At 35.6% G+C, this 19,541-nt stretch overlaps 1 protein-coding gene across 19 annotated transcripts in view; it reads left to right on the top strand.

Moving 5' to 3' along the window:
- Positions 1-19,541, top strand: part of NCOA2 (nuclear receptor coactivator 2) — a 281,080-nt gene that overhangs the window by 83,460 nt on the left and 178,079 nt on the right. For 15 of the 19 annotated variants that reach the window (XM_048212570.2, XM_048212568.2, XM_057307897.1 and 12 more), the window contains one exon: positions 15,449-15,505. The exons of 1 other annotated variant lie outside the window; for it this stretch is intronic. The gene's annotated coding sequence lies outside the window, so the exon portion shown is untranslated. Of the gene's footprint in view, positions 1-11,762; positions 11,881-15,448; positions 15,506-19,541 lie in introns of those variants that run through there. 3 more of the 19 variants (XM_048212572.2, XM_044382790.3, XM_057307898.1) reach the window with 1 other exon arrangement.

The raw sequence follows: 19,541 nt of genomic DNA, 5'->3' as shown, positions 1-19,541 counted from the left end.
CTTTTTGTGGTATTCTGTGCTTTATTTTAAAATGTGACTTGTTCGTGTATTTGTGGACAAGGAAGTGGCTTTTGAAATTTACTCTGTATCTGAGAATTACCTTCCACATTCTAAAATGGATGTAAGAGAGAAGTGGGTAGGGGTGTGTGGGGGGGGACACTTGTGTAAACATTTAAGGATTAGGAAGAACAGAAATATCAAAATTTTTTAGGCAACACTGCTTCTATTCCTAAAAAAGGTTTTTTTTTTTGCTGTAACTTTAAAAATACATAACTTATTCTGCTGTAATTTTTTTCATTTTTAAACATATTTAATTTGTGAATTACATAAGCATTAAATTTCATGTATATGAGGGAAGAGTGAGGTTTGAGACCAGAACCCACAATCTCTTATTTTCTCAAAATAGCTCTCTTCACTGTGCCATGTTACCACTATTACCAGTGACAAGTCATACCTCTTTGCCTGAAGTGGTGAGTTCTACCACTTTTAAAATACCATTACTAAAAACAGCTCCAGTTCCTAAGCTGCCTTATATTTCCAAAACCATTTGAAAGTATTTTTGGACCTGCTAAACATCATTAGATGGAAGTAAGAAGAAAGTGTATTCGGTTAATTTGTATTAGAGAATTCATAGTTGTCTGGAGGAAGGGTTAGAAATGTCTCATTCCTTTGGGACTTAAATAAATTCATCAAGTGTTAGAGAATCAGGAGCACAAAATACATTCAGATTAGCTAATTAGCCTTTGCCTCTGAGTTTGCTATTTTATTAATATGGCAAAAAAACCACACTTATAGTTGCTTCCATGTTACTGTTAGGTTAACTGGGGCCCAGTGATTAAGTAATTTGACTCACCCTTTACTTGTAAATGTTTGCTCCTAATTTTAGACAGGAATCTTTATAATATTTCAAGATTGGTTCAAGTATTATTGCTGTAATGAATATTTCCCCCTAATTACATGTCTTTGCTAATACCTGTTCAAAGTGTATGCTTCTGTCTGAATTGTGGTCTCCTCTCAGATTCTGCGTGTCCGTTCTGGGTAATTGATCGAGCATGACCACCGAGGGAAACGTTTTCATACGATGTCGTCTGTGTCACTGAGAGTACACTTTATGATTATGAGAAGATTTTTACGGTAGTTGCTCTACTATGAGTTGCTTTTGATAGTAAAGGGCAGTATTGGATTAGCAACTTTCCAGGAAAAATAAAAAGGAACACTGTACATTAAAGGTACACTTGTAAGATATTTCACCTTTTCAGAAAATATGGAAATATATATATATGCTAGGTAAGTAACGGAACAGAAGACTATAGTAATTTTTTTTTTTTGCTTATTAGCAAATGATTTTCTTTAAAAAATGTATGAAAGTATTTTTGAAGATGGGTTCATTGGAATAAAAGTGCTTTAGAATGTGAGTTCGTATTTTCTAAATGTCTGAAATGTATATTGATCAACACATTTGCAAAATGGTACATGAAACTGAAAAGCTTATGTACGTTATTAATCTATATATATTTTCAAATTTATTTTACCACAAACCTTTTTTTGTCAAGGAATATACATCAATTTAGGGAACCTTGATATATGGCAATATTTTTATAACACATTTAAGCCAATGGGGTTTTCTTAAAATAATTTTGAGACGTAGAGGCCCAAAATTGTGTTATCTTAGGGAATTTAAGATCTAGGATATTAAGATTTAAAGAAACAATGTAGCCACTCAAAAATAGTGCCATATTTTTCCTTTCTTACTGGTATATAATTTATTTTGTAGTTTCAAAGTGGCTTTTTCTGAAAGTTTAAGCAAAGCGGGGAGTCAGAAGATCTGATTTCTAGGCGTTTTTGGAGGGGTGGCTGAGTGACTTTAATCAAATCACATAATCTCACCAAACCTTTTTGACATGTGCCTAGTGTACATAATAATTACATACTCAAAGTCCACCTCACAGAATTGTTGTAAAGATAAAATAAGAGAAAAATAATCTGTAGGTGTTTGAAACCTGTAAAGTTTAATGTAAGATGAGGGAAATAGTTGTGCCTTAATATTAAGCAGATAGAAGATCTGGGTGTCTTCAAACCCTATTTATTTAGACTAATGGCCCTTTACTTGAGGACAGTAAAATTTTTTAGAGCTAAAGTGGAATTTGGAGATAATTGTGCCACTCTTTTTTTTTTCACTGAGGAACTGAAGCCAAGAGATGATAAGTGATTGGCGTTGAGTCTTATAGGGAAATGGAGGAGGACAGCCAGGTCTCTTGACGCACGTTCTCATTCCATGCTAGCCTCCAGAGCAGTCTAGAAGAGAGAAACAATGAGCTACCTGTTGAGTCAGATATTCTCGAGTATCTGCCTCCCAGATATTGTTACTTTTTATAATGAAATGTTAGTATTATCATTTTTAAGTTCCTATTCTTGTTCAGTACTCTGTTTTGACTTTTATAGTATATTTTGGCTAAAATATTAAGGACTTACTTTTTAGCAGTAGATTTTTATCTTCTTTTGTGTCATGTTTTTAAAAAAGACATTCTGACAAATTACTGTGTAATGTGCTAAAACTGAAATTACGAGAGAAAAGATAAACACAGACCATTTATAATTTAAGTTACAGTTTGTCACACCTTTACTATTTTGACGTTTAGAGCACATAGAATTTGTTAACATACCCCCACCACCATACCTCTTTCAGTGTTTCGAAGAGAAAACGAGAAGGTATGTTTCTTTATGACCACTTTTGAAAACATTATCCTTTTTTCTTTGCCTCAAATATTTACTAAGACAGAAAATAGAATTGCTTATTTTTATTGGCCACACTTAAAAAATAACTGGGGAATAAATGTGTTATCAGTCAGTACATATTTGCTAACTACCCTCTACAGAGGCGGTTTGTTAGGTGCCGATGATGTTAAGACATGCTATGGTCTTTGGGCCAAAGGGTCCATGAACATACTTATTTACTGTTGCATTCTCTTACAACATGAGATCAAACATTTTCCTGTATTTAAAAATACCTAGTTAAAAAAAAAAAAACCTGGTAAAATAATTTTCTCTATTTGTGTTCTTTTTGCCCTCATGTGAAATTTGAATAGAGAAATACTGTAAATAGAAAAAGTGTGAATAATTTTAGAACCCTGAGAATAATATGAAAGGTTAAATTGTCTATGCTTTAATAAAAGAAGCAGTTAAAATTATTTTAGTCACTGGAATAGTTAGTGTGTTTGTTTAAACTGTAGCACACCTAGACAGAAATAAATCTTGTTAAAACAACAACTTACTCCTGACCTTACTTGCTTTGCCCATTCTGCGTCCCCGAATCTCGACTGCAGTAAAATAGAAAAGGTCTACTTGGCATATTTGTAATAATATCTCTAAAAGGTTCTTTAACCTGATACTTTATGAAGAAAAAATAAAAAGGATTAGTTACGCATGCCTTGAATTTATAGTCTGAAATGAGAATCCAAACATTTGATTATATACGATAGTTAACTAAGGCATGCTTAGGTACTGCAAACTGCAAATGACCTTTTGTGGGATTTTGATTCAATCTTCACATTCTTCTCATAGAGGAACTCAAACCCTGAGTCCCTCTATGAGACTGGTCTGCATATTGGTTTGATCTGAATTGTTGATTATGTTATTTTGAGGGAAAACATTAAAAAGTATACAAGAAGACACTATTAATGATAATACTTTCAGTCTGTAAGTTCCTTGAAGTCAGAACTTTTTTTTTTTTTTTAAACATAGCCAGAGCCTGTGTATATCCCTATTTATAGGTCCTGGTATTATAAATATTTGTTGGATAAGTGAGTAAATGGATTTATATTTGTTTATCTTATGCACCATAATCCTTTTTTGTGTCTGATACCATTCTGGTTTCTAGCTAGTCTTCCTGAGACATTTCCTTTTTGCTTTAAAGTCTTTATTACTATTTATGAAAAGCTGTTAGTCTTTATTCTAGTTACCTATTGCTTAAGGAAATTACTGTATCTCATAATTCTGTGGGTTAGGAATTTGGACAGGGCATAGCCGGGATGATTTAATTCTGTCCCATGATGTGTGGAGTCTCAGCTGATATGACCAGGAACTGTTAGGAGCTGGGATGGCTGGGGGCTGGCTGAGCATCTTATCTTTTTCATATGACCTCTTCACATGGCCAGGTTGGGCTTCCTCATAGTATGGTGGTTTCAAGGTAGTAAGACATATGTAGTGGCTCAGACTCAGAGATGAAGGGTTCCAAAGTCCAAGGCTGCAGGTTCAAAGCTCAGAAGTTCCAGAATATCACTTCTGCCACAGTCTGTTGGTCAGGCCAATCACTAAGGCAACCCCAGTGTCAAGGGAAGGGCATTTATACTTCATTTCTCAGTGGGAGGAGTGGCAAAGAGTTTATTGCCGTCATTAGTCTTCCACAGTTTCTATTCTTTATGTATTACTTGCCGTTGTTACTATTAACCTTATTAGGTGGCAGTTTTATTTTAGGATGTTCAGCAAAATGTCCACTGTTAAGTACTTAGAGACCTGATGATAGCTCCTTTCTCCCCGTCTCCACACTGTGTTGTGGCTCGACTGCCTGGAATGCTCTTTGTCCTAGACTTGCATGAGGGAGGAGCATTAAACATTTCTTTGGGTAGAAGCAAGAACGTTTTGGCTGGAAGTTCATGCCCAAAATGAGTTTTCCCCGTGGCACCAGAAGGGAGTACCTGTGTTTGTATATCTGTGTGTGCATGTGCGTGCGTGAGCCGTGTGCACACGCGTATGTAGAAATACACCATTTCATAATAGATGGGCCAGCGTTACCTAGAGATTTTGATTTTATGTATCATCAAAAATTTCCCCCCAAATCTAGGAAACTGACACAGGATTGCCAAATTTTGAATTTTGTCATTACATGAAAAAATGACCATCAGCTACAACCACCACTTAAGAAAATAGGAGGAAAATTTAACCCCACAATATAAGAAGCTCACAATCTAATAATAAAGGAGAATCCTCAAATTTAACAAAATTTAGCTTTGTAGAAAAATAAAGCTCTACATTTTTTCCTCCTTTCAGATCAAACCTAGAAAAACTTTGTTCTTGAGCTACACTCAGACATTTTAGGAACCACTCTGGGAGGGCCTTATTTTGATCCCTCAGCAGAATTAAAAACAAACAAACAAAAAACTGTACCTGAAGGATTTTTTAAATCTACATTTTGTAGCCATATTTATTATGTAAATAATGGGGGAATTAACTGGTGTGATGGTCCTTCTGAGAAACACCCATTTTAGTATATGTTACTAGATTCTTTTTCATTGCAGGAAGATTTTAGTTTCATTAGGACCTATAAAACAAAGTAAGATTTAAATTAACAGCACCGTGCAGTGTTGTCTGGTCACAACAGAGTTGCTGTTCACAATCTCCTGAGCTCAGTCAGGTTCCATTGAGTTCAGCACATACCGTTAGCTGTGTGAAGATACTCCAGATCTCCCCCATTATTTTTCTTTCCTGAAGATACTCCAGATCTTTCCATTATTTTTCTTTCCTGAAACTAATAGGAAACTTTGTCCCTCAAGACTTGATAAGAAAGACGTTAGAATAATACTAGTCTGTACTCCAATTGTAAGCCTAGATGCAAGTACTGAAATGAAATGGCAGTGAGTTATCAGTGATAATAATGGTTTACCCATGATTTAGCATATCCATATGAGTAATTTAGATTGTCATTGGAACGAAAATATGAAATCAGAAAATTTTGTGGACGTTTGTATATGCTCTTGGACTTTGAGACTCCCAGATGGAGGAAAAATTTAGCCACTGTAAGTTGTTTTCCTAGCTCTTCCATCTTAGGTTTTAGAATTGTTTTATTTTCTTTTTAAATTCAATTCCTTGTGTTGGATAAAATTGTCTTTTTGTCACGGCTCTTAAAATTTTTTTCTCCACACCTCTCTTAGCCTACAATATCAGTATTTCTTCCATTTTCTTTGCTTATACAGGCATAACAGGCCAATAGTTGAATAAGCTTGTTAGTGACTCATCTTGGGGCAACTCACTGGGTTGTACTGAGTAAATTTGTTGGGTGAATGATGCTTGTGGCTGTTTTTGTAATAGCTGGATTTTAGATAGCATCTTCTTGATCCCAAATTGTTTTTTCTGGATGGGGAGGAAGGTGGTGGGTGGAGCCAGAAGTGCAGAGGGGTAGAGCCCGGCAGAAGAACTGTGATCGAAGCAACAGGGAAAAGTGGAGGGCTTGAATCCAGAAGGACCTAGAGTCCACTGCTGGTTCTTCCTCTTAGTTTAACTTCAGCAAATCGCTTAACTTCTCTGCCTTTTAGTTTCCTCACCTGCAAAATGGAGTTGATAGATGCCATGTGGATGAAACAAATTTATGGGAAATAGTAAAAATAATGCTGGTAAAATTGTATCACAGCAACTAATACCTGATACTTAACAAAAGGCAGCTTTCCTCGTTATTCTGTACATTTTGGATGTTAGTGAGCTCATTTCCAGATCTTTCAAGTTTTATTTATATTTTGTATTGTTAGATGTTTTCGCTACATGTTCTAGATTCACAGCTAAGTTACAAACCTCCCATACCCTTTAGTGCATGCAATGCCCTTCTGTGATGCGAAGGTTGACACATAGTTGATGATGATTTCCATAGCATTTAGTTAAGATATGATGGGAAGACCTGTGTCTTTAGGGTAGTGTTTGTTTTGGTTTTCGTAGAAACTCCTTTATAGTCAGATGATAATGGAGAGAAGTACTATTGTTGTCAGTAGCAGTACTAATCTCTTTGAACCTCAGTTTCCGTCTTGAAAACTGGGTAGTTAAAGCAAGTTATTTTCGAGTTTCTTCCAGAGCTAAATTTTTATTCAAAATGGTATTAATGCCATAGGATCTCATTTTCTCCAATATTCTTCACTGTTTTTGTCAGAACCTAGACATGTAGTAAAATGAAAAATTGCATTTTAAATTTTTTAACAAAATGGGAGACTGTATAGGCCCACACAATAAAAGAAGTTTCTGATGAAATATCTTTTTTGGTAATATTTCTTCTGAGTGACAGCTGGATCCATGGGTTGACTCAGTGAGATCATACAGACAGTAAACATTTGACTAGGTACTAACTGTATTCCAGGGATGAGCTCTCCATTTTCCAACATAGTAAGTTGCATAGCTTTTTTCTTAGTAATCTGGTGCTCATTTTTGGAGTATCATATTCTTTCTGGAACTGTAAAATATTGCTACATTTAATTACCTTATATAAAATTATAATTTTACTTTTAAAAACTTAGCTGTGATATAAAATTACAGCCATGAACATATATTATACATATATGTAAATTGGTTTCAACTTTTGAAAAGTACCATTTATTTAGGGCTTACTAGCTACTTTTTCTCTGCTTTTATTTATTTTTTGACAAATTGGTGCTGTCTAGCAGGCAATCAGAGTAGTAAGAACTTAGTGCCTGGAGTCAGGTGGACATGGGCTTGACACCCAGCTCCATCACACATCCTGTGACTTTAGAGAAATTGTGTTACCTTTTCCTGGCTGTAAAATGGGTGTTACGGAACATCTTTTTAAGAAGACTCCTATCCTCCCTCATACTGTGTGTGTGTGGGGGGGGGGGGGAGGTCAGTTAATGAATATTGCTTTTATTGTGTTGAAATGATGATTAACTTAGTATGGTCATATGCTGTTCAAAGGTGTGGCCTCCCTTTACGGAGGTGGGAACTGACAGTGACAGTCATTTGGGGAAAGAGGCCTGTCCTGAGAGAGAAAAGAGAAACTCAGAATGGGGATAGAAAGTTTGTGCTGGTCCTTGTGAGGCTGGTTTTTGAAATTACTATTAGGTATTGAGGGTAAAGACTGTGTCCCTATCCTGTGTAGGCAGATTATTTAGTTTCAATGTTACTTTTGTTGAGTTGCTTACCTCTTGTTACCCCTGCTACTGAGGTATGTTTTACACAGGCTTGTCTGCATTGTCCTCAGGGCTATTAGGGAAGGGTTGTAGGCTTATTTCGTATTGGTCAGAGTGGTCATTGTAGCATTAATTAGGGAGGAAAACCTCAGGAGAAGTAAGTTTCTGAGAAGAGTTCACAGTCCTATTTCCTCTCCGTAAGTGGATTTCTTTCCTCTACTGTTGATATGTGCAGGGTCTGTATTTTATTAAGGAAGGTAGACATTTCCTCTCAGACTGGTTTATTGTGAAAAATAAACTGATAATATATGGAAATCCTCTACTATTCTGGTATACACAGCAGGCTTTAGTAGCTATTCTCATCTTAAGGAGAATGAAGGGAAACATTGCGGGCAAAGATTATCCTCATCATTGGGAGAAAAACAATGAAAATTCTACTCATTGTGTATTGGGGCCTTTTATTTCGGGAAGACGATTGGTTGTCAGGTTGGCATGCTCTAGTCTTGGTCGGGAGTCATCGCTGAGCCTTTTATCTTTGTTTAAGAAAGATTAATTTCTGCTCAGTAACTTATTTTTTCTATTCTCTTCTGTAAGTCCATTAAAGACTATATTATCATGTGAATTTGGGGGCTGAGCTCCCTAATTTAAGCCCCAGGACTTCTGCAGGAATGTTGTTTAAAAATCACTAATCCAGCAGCAGGTTGTCTCCTTAATCAAAGGGGGATCAACCTTACCCTTGCCCTCAAGAAGCTCACAGTCTAGAGGGGAAGATGATGGTAGCATAAGGTAATGATGATAGTAATCATTTGCACATGCTGTGTCCAAATCCTTATGTCCTGTTCATTTGTCAATACTTTGTTTCTCCAGTCTGCTTTGTATCTTTGTCATTCCAGTGAAACTGTTCTTACGAAGGTCATCAGCACATTCTGCTGGCCAAATCAAGTAGAAACTGTGTAATTCTCAGTAGCATTGAGAACTATCTTATTGGAACTATCTCCTCTTGGACTCTGTAGTACTTGTCTTTGCTGGTCTTCCTTCTGCCTCTGTCTTTTCCCTAAGAAATTTTAATCATTTCTTTGGATTTAAATGCTATATTCCGGTTAGTGACTCCACAATTTTTTTTTTTTTTTTTTTTTTTTTTGCCCCTGCACCCCCGGTGACTCCAAATTTAATACCTTTAGTTCTCTTCCAAATGTGAGCCATGTACATTCATCTACATTTATGAAATTAATTATACTTACAAGTCTGTCTCTGGTCAAGTATACAATTCTTTAGAAGAGTTACTGTTTAATGATAGTAGCTTTGTTGTTTTTGTCTCTGACCATGGTGAGAGACAAAAATGAAAGGAATGATCATATGAGATTTATGAATTTGGTGGGTAGGTTATTTTTCACTATATCATATAGACCAATTATATATGTGCACCTGCCTGTATCTTAGGCATTATTAAACTGATGATACATCCTTTTCTATATATCTGTTTAGAACTTTTATTTACATCTAGTTATAGAAGTTATTCAGTTATAAATCTAAGTCTCTACTTGTTTTAACATGATTAACCGTACTTAAAGCATTTTATTAAACTGAGTTAAAGTAACAAAAGAACATCTTAAGATTGGACTTCAGTAACTTTAAGCACCAGTTCTAGAAAACTGAAGATTTCTCCAAGCCAAGCCTCAACTTTAAGAACCTTAAGTTATATGTATAATAGGCAGAATGAGTGGTTGGAAAGAATAATTACAAGGTTGATTAATGTTTATACGTAAGTTATGAGCTAAGTGTGTTAAGGGGGTCTAGAGATGATACTTGCTGACCCTCTTAAAAAAGACTTTGGAAAATGAAAATTATTTGTTAAAGAGTTTCGTTAGTTAAGAGTCATTGCAGTGGAGGTAGAGAGACTTTTAAACGGAGAAAACAAGCCATCTAAAGTATATATAGAAGTTAATCGGTTAACTTATAAATTATTCTTCAGTGGTCTAGATGTTATTTTTAGCATCATCAACTTAATAATTGGGAAGGAATTTTACCGTATATAGCCCACATTCTTTATACATTATATTATTAAGACCTTTGGAGCACATGAAATTTGGGATTTTAATATAATATTTAACAATTTTATAATATTTTACTAAAATATATGGAAGCTATACTTTAGGATACTTTTTTATATTCTATAAAATGTATGTAAATACATACAAATAAAAAATACAGTGTCCTGTTCCAGAATCTGAAATAGTTCTCATAGTTAAGTCTTTAGAATATGACTTTCCTCTTGATGTAATATAATTTGAAACATACCGAGTTAAAGGTATGTTTTGTGTTAAGTTCTTTGAGAGTTTTTGTGTTTTTAAGCAAAAAGAAAACGAATTCTCATGCTACCACTGCATTAGCTCTGTGACCTTGGACATTTTCACTCACGTGTCGGTTAAGTTTCTGTATCTACAAAATGGAGGTGATAGTAGCAATACCTACCTCATAGCGTTGTTAGGAAGATTAAATGGGTAACATATATAAAGCTGTCTGCCAGAAGCATTTAATAAATTGTAGCTGTTGATGATGGTGGTGGTGGTTCTGGTAAACCAAAACAGCAAAATATGGCTCTTCTCTCATTGTGGGAGCATAAAGGGCTCTTTTAGCTGGTATTGCGGATGCCACTTCATTTTCTTCCTAGCTTACTTTGCTTCCTCTGGCTCTGTTCCTAACCTTCCGTTTAAATAATTAAATAAATAAGTACAATATTGAGCATATCTTCTCCTAAGCCTCCGCTACCTTTTGAAAAATCGCCAATCTATAACTTTAATGCTGTCAGCAATCTTCTTCTGTGTGATGTGGGCTCAGTCCTGATTTTTTTGCCTCAAAGTCATCATGTACTATTCGTGCAGCGAAGTTGATGCTCTTCTTGTCAGATGTTTACACCATTTGCTACTAGAATTGCCTTTGTCCCTTATATCCCTTTACTGACACAGTAATCATAACTATCAGGAAGAAAGGGCAGGTACATAGAGGAATGTTTTTAAAAATCACAATTTTTTTAGCATTGAAAAAATTGAGGTATAATTTGCATACCATGAAATGCACCCATTTTAAGTGTATTATAGGATGACTTTTAGTAAATGTACACAGTTACGTGTGTCTTGTGTTTCTTATACATCTATCGTTAGCATCACCCACAATCTAGTTTTAGAACAAGTCTGTCAGCCCAAAAAGTTCTCTTGTGTCCATTTTCAGGCATTTCCCACTTCTGTTCTCCAACCCAGGACAGCACGAACCTGTTTTTTCCGCTATAGTTTTACTTTTTCTAGGAATTTCAAATGAGTGGAATGATATAATATGTTGTTATCTTTGTGTCTGGCTTCTTTGATTTAGCACATGTTTTTAAGGTTCATATTGTTGCATCCATGAGTAATTCATTCCTTGTTGTTGAGTGGTATTCCATTGCATGATGTACTACATTCTAGAAAATCCATCCTCCAAAGATAAACAATTGAGTTGTTTGTACTTTTCAGCTGTTCTAAGCATAACTGCTAGGATCATCCTTGTATAACTGCTTGTATGGTCATCTGTCCCCAAGAGAAGTGAAAAGACACCTTGGTGCGAAATCGTTGGGTTATATGATGAAGAAACTTCCCAACTGTTTCCCAAAATGGTCCTACCACTGTGCTCTCCCACCGGCAAGGGATGTCATGTGAGGGTTCTAGTTTCTTCCTGTCCTTACCAACACTACATGTTTTATTGCATGTCTAGCATACTTTGTTTTGGTTTTAATTTCTGTTGTTCTGATGACTAATGATGTCTAGTATTTTTTTGTGTACTTTCCCCATTGTATATCTTCCCTTTTTTTTTTTTTTTTTTTTTTGAGAGGGAGATGGGGAGGGGCAGAGGAAGAGAGAAAGAGAGAGAATCTTAAGCAGTCTGTCAACCCTGAGATGATGACCTGAGCCTAAATCAAGAGTCCGATGCTTAACTGGACCGAGACACCCAGGTGCCGCCTCCCCCATTGTATATCTTCTATAATATATATATATTTAAAAATCTTTAACTGTCTTGCCCATATAAAAAAGTTGAATTATTTGTTTTATTATTGAGTTATAAAAGTCCTTTATATATTCTAGATGGACATCCTTATTATTTAGCTCTTTATGTATTTTAAATGCACATACTTTATCAGGTAATTATTTTGCTAATATTTTCTCCCCATCTTGGTTTGTGTTTTCATTTTTAAATTATGTCTTTTGAAGAGCAGAAGTTTTAATTTAAATGGAGTTCAGTTTATCAGGGTTTTTTTCTTTTTTAGTCTTTATTTTTATTTTATGCATTTGGTGTAATATTTAAAAAATTTTTTTCCTGATCCACAATAATTTTCTCCAAGTGTCTTCTTCTACAAATTTTGTAGTTTAGTTTTTACTTTCAGGTTTGTGGTCCTATCCATTTTGAGTTAATTTTTGTACATGGTACAGGGTAAAGGTCGAGGTTCTTTTTCCCTCTCCATGTGTATAACAGTTTTTGGCATCATTTTTTGAAAAGACTGTCTTTTTCTCATTAAATTACCTTGTGACCTTTGTTGAATATGAATTGGTATAAATGTGTGGGACTGTTTCTAGACTGTTCTATTGTTTATCCTTATGCTAATACCCCACTATTTTGATTGTAACTTTATAGTAAGATTTGAAATTAGGTAGGGTTGTTTTTTTTTTTTTCAACTTTTGATGTAGTTTTAAGGTAGCCCTTGTTCAGAAATTTCCCAGCAGTCTCCATGTTTATGTGTCTCTGGAGGGTTACCGGCAGATAAAGCCATTAAGACATTCTAGAGAAGATTGGTTCTACTTAAGGTAGGACTGGCCTGAAGGTTCTATGTTTTCATCATTTAGTTGAGTTACCTGTCAGAGCTAGCAGCATTTAGCCGGATCATACTTGGTAGGATAATTGTAATGCCTACTGTGTACCAGGTGCTTTATGTAATCATCTCATTTAATACTTCCAGGGTGCTGCAAACAGGACATTATTATCCTCATTTTATGTTTGAGTCCATAATAACATTCCCAAGGTCGCATACCTGAGCTGCTGCTAACGATAGAATAATATTAACAGCAGCAGTATTTATATGATAAGGCCAGGTTTTGAAAACTGGTCTGTCTGATGATGCTTAACCCTACAAAGTTCTTTCCACTGTTCGGTGCTGCCTTCTTTTTCTTTTCTTTTCTTTTCTTTTCTTTTCTTTTCTTTTCTTTTCTTTCTCTTTCTCTTCTTTTTTTTCTTTTTCTTTTTTTTTTTTTTTAAGATTTATTTACTTATTTTAGAGAGAGAATGCAGGAGGGAGAGTGAGCAGAGGGAGAGAGAGTCCCAAGAGAGTCTTAGGCAGACTCCACGCTGAGAGCTGAGCCATCTCCCCACCCTGAGATCATGACCTGAGCCCCAAACCAAGAATCGATGCTTAAGCGGCCTTAAGGTGCCCCTCCGTGCTGCCTTCTAATCGTGACCCATTGCTTTGTGGAGAGGCGGTTTATCTTTCTAGTTCATACCGTGGAAATGGCAGTAGAAGTAAGAAAGAAGAAGGTGACATGTATCCCTCTGCCATTTCTTGCAAGGTTCCTGCTTTCCTTGTGTCAGTCTGCTAGGACTAGGGTAGACTTCTTCCCCTCTCCCTCCCTTGAAACGCACTCCTGAAGGAACTTGGTGGAAATTGTCCAGCCTGATGGAAGAGTAGAGGGATACTGCTTTGTTTCGGGGTTGTTACTGCCCGTCCTACTGGTTCAAATGGCTGAGATTTTCCATTAGTAACTTCTTTAAAAAAAAAATTTTTTTTTTACGATTTTTAAATTTTTTTATTATTTATTTGACAGAGCGAGACAGCCAGCAAGAGAGGGAACACAGGCAGGGGGAGTGGGAGAGGAAGAAGCAGGCTCCCAGCCGAGGAGCCTGACGTGGGGCTCGATCCCAGGACTCCAGGATTACGCCCTGAGCCGAAGGCAGAGGCTTAATGACTGAGGCACCCAGGCTCCCCCCATTAGTAACTTCTAAAACATTTTGTAATTCTTTGTTCGTAAGGACTTTATTAATACTTCTTATTTAAAACGTTACGCTAAGATATCATTTTGTACTGTGGAAATTATCCACACCTTTATGTCTCATATATCTCTCTTCAGCGTGGATGCATTGGCACTTTCTCCTCATGTCATCTTAGCATGTTAGTGAAAACTTACTGAATAATGTAGATGAAGCAGTAATAGTTTAATATCATCACTCCTACTAATAAGCACAACTTTTAGCTCTTGATTGTTGCATAGTGTGATGTCCTTGAGCGAAGTAGTTGTTGGTATAGAATTATAATGGGCTTAAGTAGGCCAGCATAATGAATACATTTACCCCAGTAGAGCCGGAAAGAATTGATGACTCCTATTACATAACAGTTTATTGCACACTCCTCACTGACTGCCACTTGAGGAGAATCCATTCGTTTTACTTACTGTGATAACTTCTTATTTGCATACAGATTTTCTTTTGTTTTTCATGAATCATATCTGACTAATACCCTAGCTGCATTTCATTACATTTGATGATCTCCAGACCGATCAGGTCCTGGTAAAACTCAAAATGGAATTTTTCCTATTTCCCTCCCCTTTAGAACTCTTCAGATTAAAGTAGTAAACATTAATACACAGAAAATAGCATAAGCACATATTTGTTGTTTGTATTCCTCACTGTACATCTGGGAAACAAACTTCTTCAGTGCAGTGGAAGTGATTCTTATGTAGATGAGAAAAAATGCTGCAGGGTCTTTGGGAGTTAAACTCTTTGTTCTCAAAGACATACACCCAGAAGAAATTTGTTGAGCAGCTGCCCTCATGATTGAAAGTGTTCATTTCTTTGTTATCTACATTTGCTCTTACAAATTGTTAAGATTGTCATTTATGTATGTAGTCATATATATATATATACACACATATATAATGTAAATAGCATCATTTTTGCATCATTTTACTCAAGATTTTTTTTTAGATAAATTATTCAGTCACTTTGGAACTTCTTTAAATAATTATGACTTAGATTTTTATTTCAACAATTTCAAGCCTTTTGATTCCTTACAGGTAAACTATAAATCACAGCAAATTAAGATTGCGATGTGAATTTTATTTGTTTACTCAGCAAATATTTACCATGCACTGTGTTACTGTGTGCTGGGCGCTGGGCTGGTCCTAGGGGGGCAGTCTGGACAGAGGGATCTCGGGTCTCTGCTTCTTCTCAGCCTTCAGTGCTCCTGATGAGACCTAAGCAGCTACAAGGAAGTGTAGTAAGAATTACGGCAGGAACTCAAAATTTGTAGACTAGATACCTCATAATTCACAATGAAATGTGGCCTTACATATTTTACATTTTTTTAACCAAATAGAAGTAATGCAGCAAGTCTACTTCTTGATTTATCATGCAATTTAATGGTGAGATGTTATTAATGAGTTCCTTGTATATGGGTTGTAAAATTCACATCCACTATAATGAGTCCGAGAGGATTCTGCATCTTTTTATTCATGTTTGCTTGTTTGTTTGTATTGCAGATTTCTCTCGGATTTGGCTGCAAATTTATAGATCTTCTGCACTGTGTACAGGCACAGGTGAGTCAAAATTAAGCCTTTCTGTTGGAATATTTTGATTTTTAAGTAAACTCAAATATTTAAAAATTATTTATAGTTTAGCAAAATAATGTGTAAACAAAGTGAATATAAATAAGAAACAATGTATATTTGTCAGCATTTCTGTTTTATTATAAAGATTCTGTAGGAATGTGTTAGAAATGAATTTGAGGGTGTGGGGCGCCTGGGTGGCGCAGTCGTTAAGCATCTGCCTTAGGCTCAGGGCGTGATCCCGGCGTTATGGGATCGAGCCCCACATTGGGCTCCTCTGCTGGGAGCCTGCTTCTTCCTCTCCCACTCCCCGTGCTTGTGTTCCCTATCTGGCTGGCTGTCTCTCTGTCAAATAAATAAATTAAAAAAAAAAAAAAAGAAAAAAGAAATGAATTTGAAGGTGAAGTGATCTTATCTATTTATCAGTGTTTACTGTGTATATTTGGGAAGAGTTTACACATACCCATTGGATGAGGTGATTTATAATGTCACAGCCTGGCAAAAAGTTTACATTTCTTTTTGTGTATAAATAAAAGAATAGCTGCTATCGATTTTGGCAGCAAATGGAGGTAAATGTTTTAAATTTAATGAGCAGGCTTTTCTTGTCCAGCCAGTCTGAAATAGCTTCTCAGTCACTTCTTAACACACAACCCTGATAGATTTTTATCATGATGTTTATGATCACATGATATAGTCTTATTTCTTTATAGTCTTCCCAACGAAAGTATAAGCTCCGTGAATATGAAGACTGTTTTTGTGCTGGTAAAAAAACGGTATCCCTGACTTTTAGGATAGCACCTGCTATATAGGAAAGACTGAATAAGTGTTTGTTTAAAGTAATTATGGGGTAGTAAATATTAAGAATTTATTTATATTCATAGTCATTGAACTCGGCATCTATAAATACAAACTAGAAGTCATTTTTATACTTACTTCTAAATATGAAATTAATTTGTATCAGGTACTTAAGGTATATGGCTCTTAAATGTTCTGAGAAATTACCTGTGTTGCATATTTTATGTACTAAAGTGTGCTTAATCAGGATAGAATTCAGAGGAATGCTTCCAATTCTGTATTTATTTTGTCAGTACCCTAGAACGTTCTTATGATCAAGTTAACGGACAGACCTAAAGCAGATATGAGAGCTTCTTACCTCCCTACTGGATTATGCAACCGTATTGGATATGTTTTGTGATATCTTTATAGAGTGAGAGAATTGAAAATCTCTAAAAACCAAATAAAAATTTCCCACTACCTGCCATTGGATACAAAATTTAACTTCCTTACTTAGTTTTTTTAGATTGGGGTTATGTTTTTGTCATTTTTAGTTTTTAGATTGGGGTTATGTTTTTGTCATTTTCCCACCGTCTATGTTGATGTTTGAATTCATTATTCTAGAGCTATGGGAGGGATGCCTGACTGGCTTAGTTTGGTAGAGCATGCTACTCTTGATCTCTTGATCTCGGTCGTGAGTTCAAGCCCCACACTGGGCATTGAGCTCACTTAAAAAAATAATAATAAAGATAGCTATAGGAATAAGCAGACCAATTTCTTTGTGTCCTTGGCAGTTTTCTTTAGATGTTCCAAGTTATAGATTGCTGTTATTGGTTTCTTGGTTTGTGTGTTTGTTTCTTTTTGGTATGTTTTGTTTTTTTGATCTGCTTTCTGACCTTTAGGATTTTTTTTTTAAGTAAAATTTTATAAATTACTTTATTTCTTATTCACATTTAATTTTATAAGTGCTTGATAATACTAGTAACAGCAGATATTACTTATTGCTTCTTACTGTGTGCCAGGCATTATGTAAGTGCTTTTGAGTTATCTTTAGAATAACAGATAAGGAAATTGAAGCTTAGAGAGGTTAAGTGACTTTTCCAAGGTCATATCAAGTGAGTGGCAGTTTGCCACTCCAGAGACCTTGATCTTAACCACTCAGCTCTATTTTATGTCTAAATAGCCCTGAATATAAGCATATTTGTGGCAGTAAGTGTAATGTGGGAAAATCATGTTGATAGTGAAGACTTCAAAATTAATTTAAAAGTCAAACATTATTTTGCTTCTATTTCATTAGCAGGTCCTAACTTTTAACCTTCATTTCAAACTGTGAAACACGACAACTCATTTGACATTTAATGACTACCTAAACAATTCCACTAAAGTTGGAACTAAAGTTCTACTCGGGCACTTTCATTTCGTGCTCACTTTTGGGGAAGGGGAAGAGGCGCATGGGGGAATGCCACTTGGATTCCTTTTCCATTATAAACGTGGTACACTGTGAATCAGCATTCTTTATCCCTTGGAATACTAGAAATATTAGTTTACAGGTGGCATTTATAGCTTGGTAGATGAATCCTTTTTCTTAGAACAGGTTGTATGAAACGTAGTGACTATAGAATTACTTAGAACCCTTATCTTGAAAGGTATAATAATTTATATCTATGGCAACATATTTTTAATTGTTTAAGAAATGGAGTGGCATGGCTTTGAGGTGGAGCAGAGTTGGTTCAAATAGAACTTCAGCTTTCTTTAGTTTCTTTTCAGGGTTGAGAAGGACATATTATATAAAAATATTTTGAGTCTTACATGTATAATATTGTGGATAAAATGTTCTTGAAGACTGTGTTGTTGAATACATCTTAAAATTTTGCTTTGAGAACTAGAGTAATTATATTTCCTCACGCTTTCCAAAAGGCTTGTGTCTATGAGTACAAATACAAATATCAGATTTGAGTATATGGAAAGGTATTTCTGTAGTTTGAATTAAAAAGACACAATTTATTTAACAGACCAAATTGTGCTTTTTAATCTATAGCTACATCAGTATTTCCATTCCAGTCTCACATTTTAAGCATTTTTAAAGTTAGCCAGTAAAATATTCTTAGAATTGATAGTCAAAACAGGAGCAAACATTAGATAAATCTGTTTGACAATATAGCCTTGAAATGTAATTTTCCCTTCACTATGGAAAACTGAACTCAGTGTAGAATCATAAGTACTTTGTATTTATTTCTATTTCTAAGTCTGTTGTCTGTATGCCAGAAGATTTGGGGTGAGAGAACAGGGTGGGGCATGGGTGGGTGAAGAATTGTTTGCACACAGTAGTTAGAGCCAAACTCTTTGATGCTAATACATGGAGAGAGAGAGAAGTTGTCCAAAGTACAATAAAGTGTAATATACTTCTTGTAATACTAATATACTATATTGTTGTGTACTAAATACTAAAAATTGTATTAAGCCTATCAAGACATAAAAGAAATTATGTCCATGTTGGCTATGACATATATTTGTTGGGTTTTGAATGCCCTCTTCATTCATAGATGTGAGATGTGTGATTGGCTGCCTGATTTCACTAAGAGATGTGTAAATTCCTTTGAAGACAGGGCAGCTTGATTTGAGTTACAGATCTGAGGCTTTGGGTACTATCTACTGAAAATCGATATTAATATAAACAAACATTGAGAACATTTAAATATATATATCTTGCTTCAGGCAAAATCTGCGGACATTTAATTGTATTGCTACTTTGTGGTGTTTCCTTGAAATGTCAGCATGGTAGGCACTGTGATCTGGAAAATAGCAAATATTTTGACAGTTGGCAAAATGCCCTCAGTCATTTAACTATGGGAGGTGGAATCCGAACCCTAGCCTCCCTGGGTAGGCTGCTGTGCTCTTAGTGAGCAGAGCGGACTGCTGAACTCAGGCTTACTGGGAGGTCGAAATTGCCTTGCAGTGAGTGTTATTGACAGAAGGCCATCAGTTGGAAACTGTTTGGATGACAGGCCAGTTTTTAAAGCATTTTTACTATTCCACTTTCCTCCTTTTTTACGTACGCGCTAGTGTAAACAGATTGGCCTAGTTTTCCCCATAAAACCAAATCCATTCAGCACTCTGAACTCTCCTTTCTCACTCCCCTCCTTCGTTTTACCTTTGGGCCATGACCTGTTCCTTCTGATTCTCCTTCCTTTTGGAAATATTTCTTAATCATTTATATTGTGCTAGACCATGCTAAGTGCTGTGGGAACTAGCA

The sequence above is a fragment of the Ursus arctos genome, unplaced genomic scaffold, assembly GCF_023065955.2.
Source record: "Ursus arctos isolate Adak ecotype North America unplaced genomic scaffold, UrsArc2.0 scaffold_6, whole genome shotgun sequence".
Classification (NCBI taxonomy): Eukaryota; Metazoa; Chordata; class Mammalia; order Carnivora; family Ursidae; genus Ursus; species Ursus arctos.
Note: the sequence above shows the minus strand (reverse complement) of the source record. Positions and strands in the feature narration are given on the sequence as shown.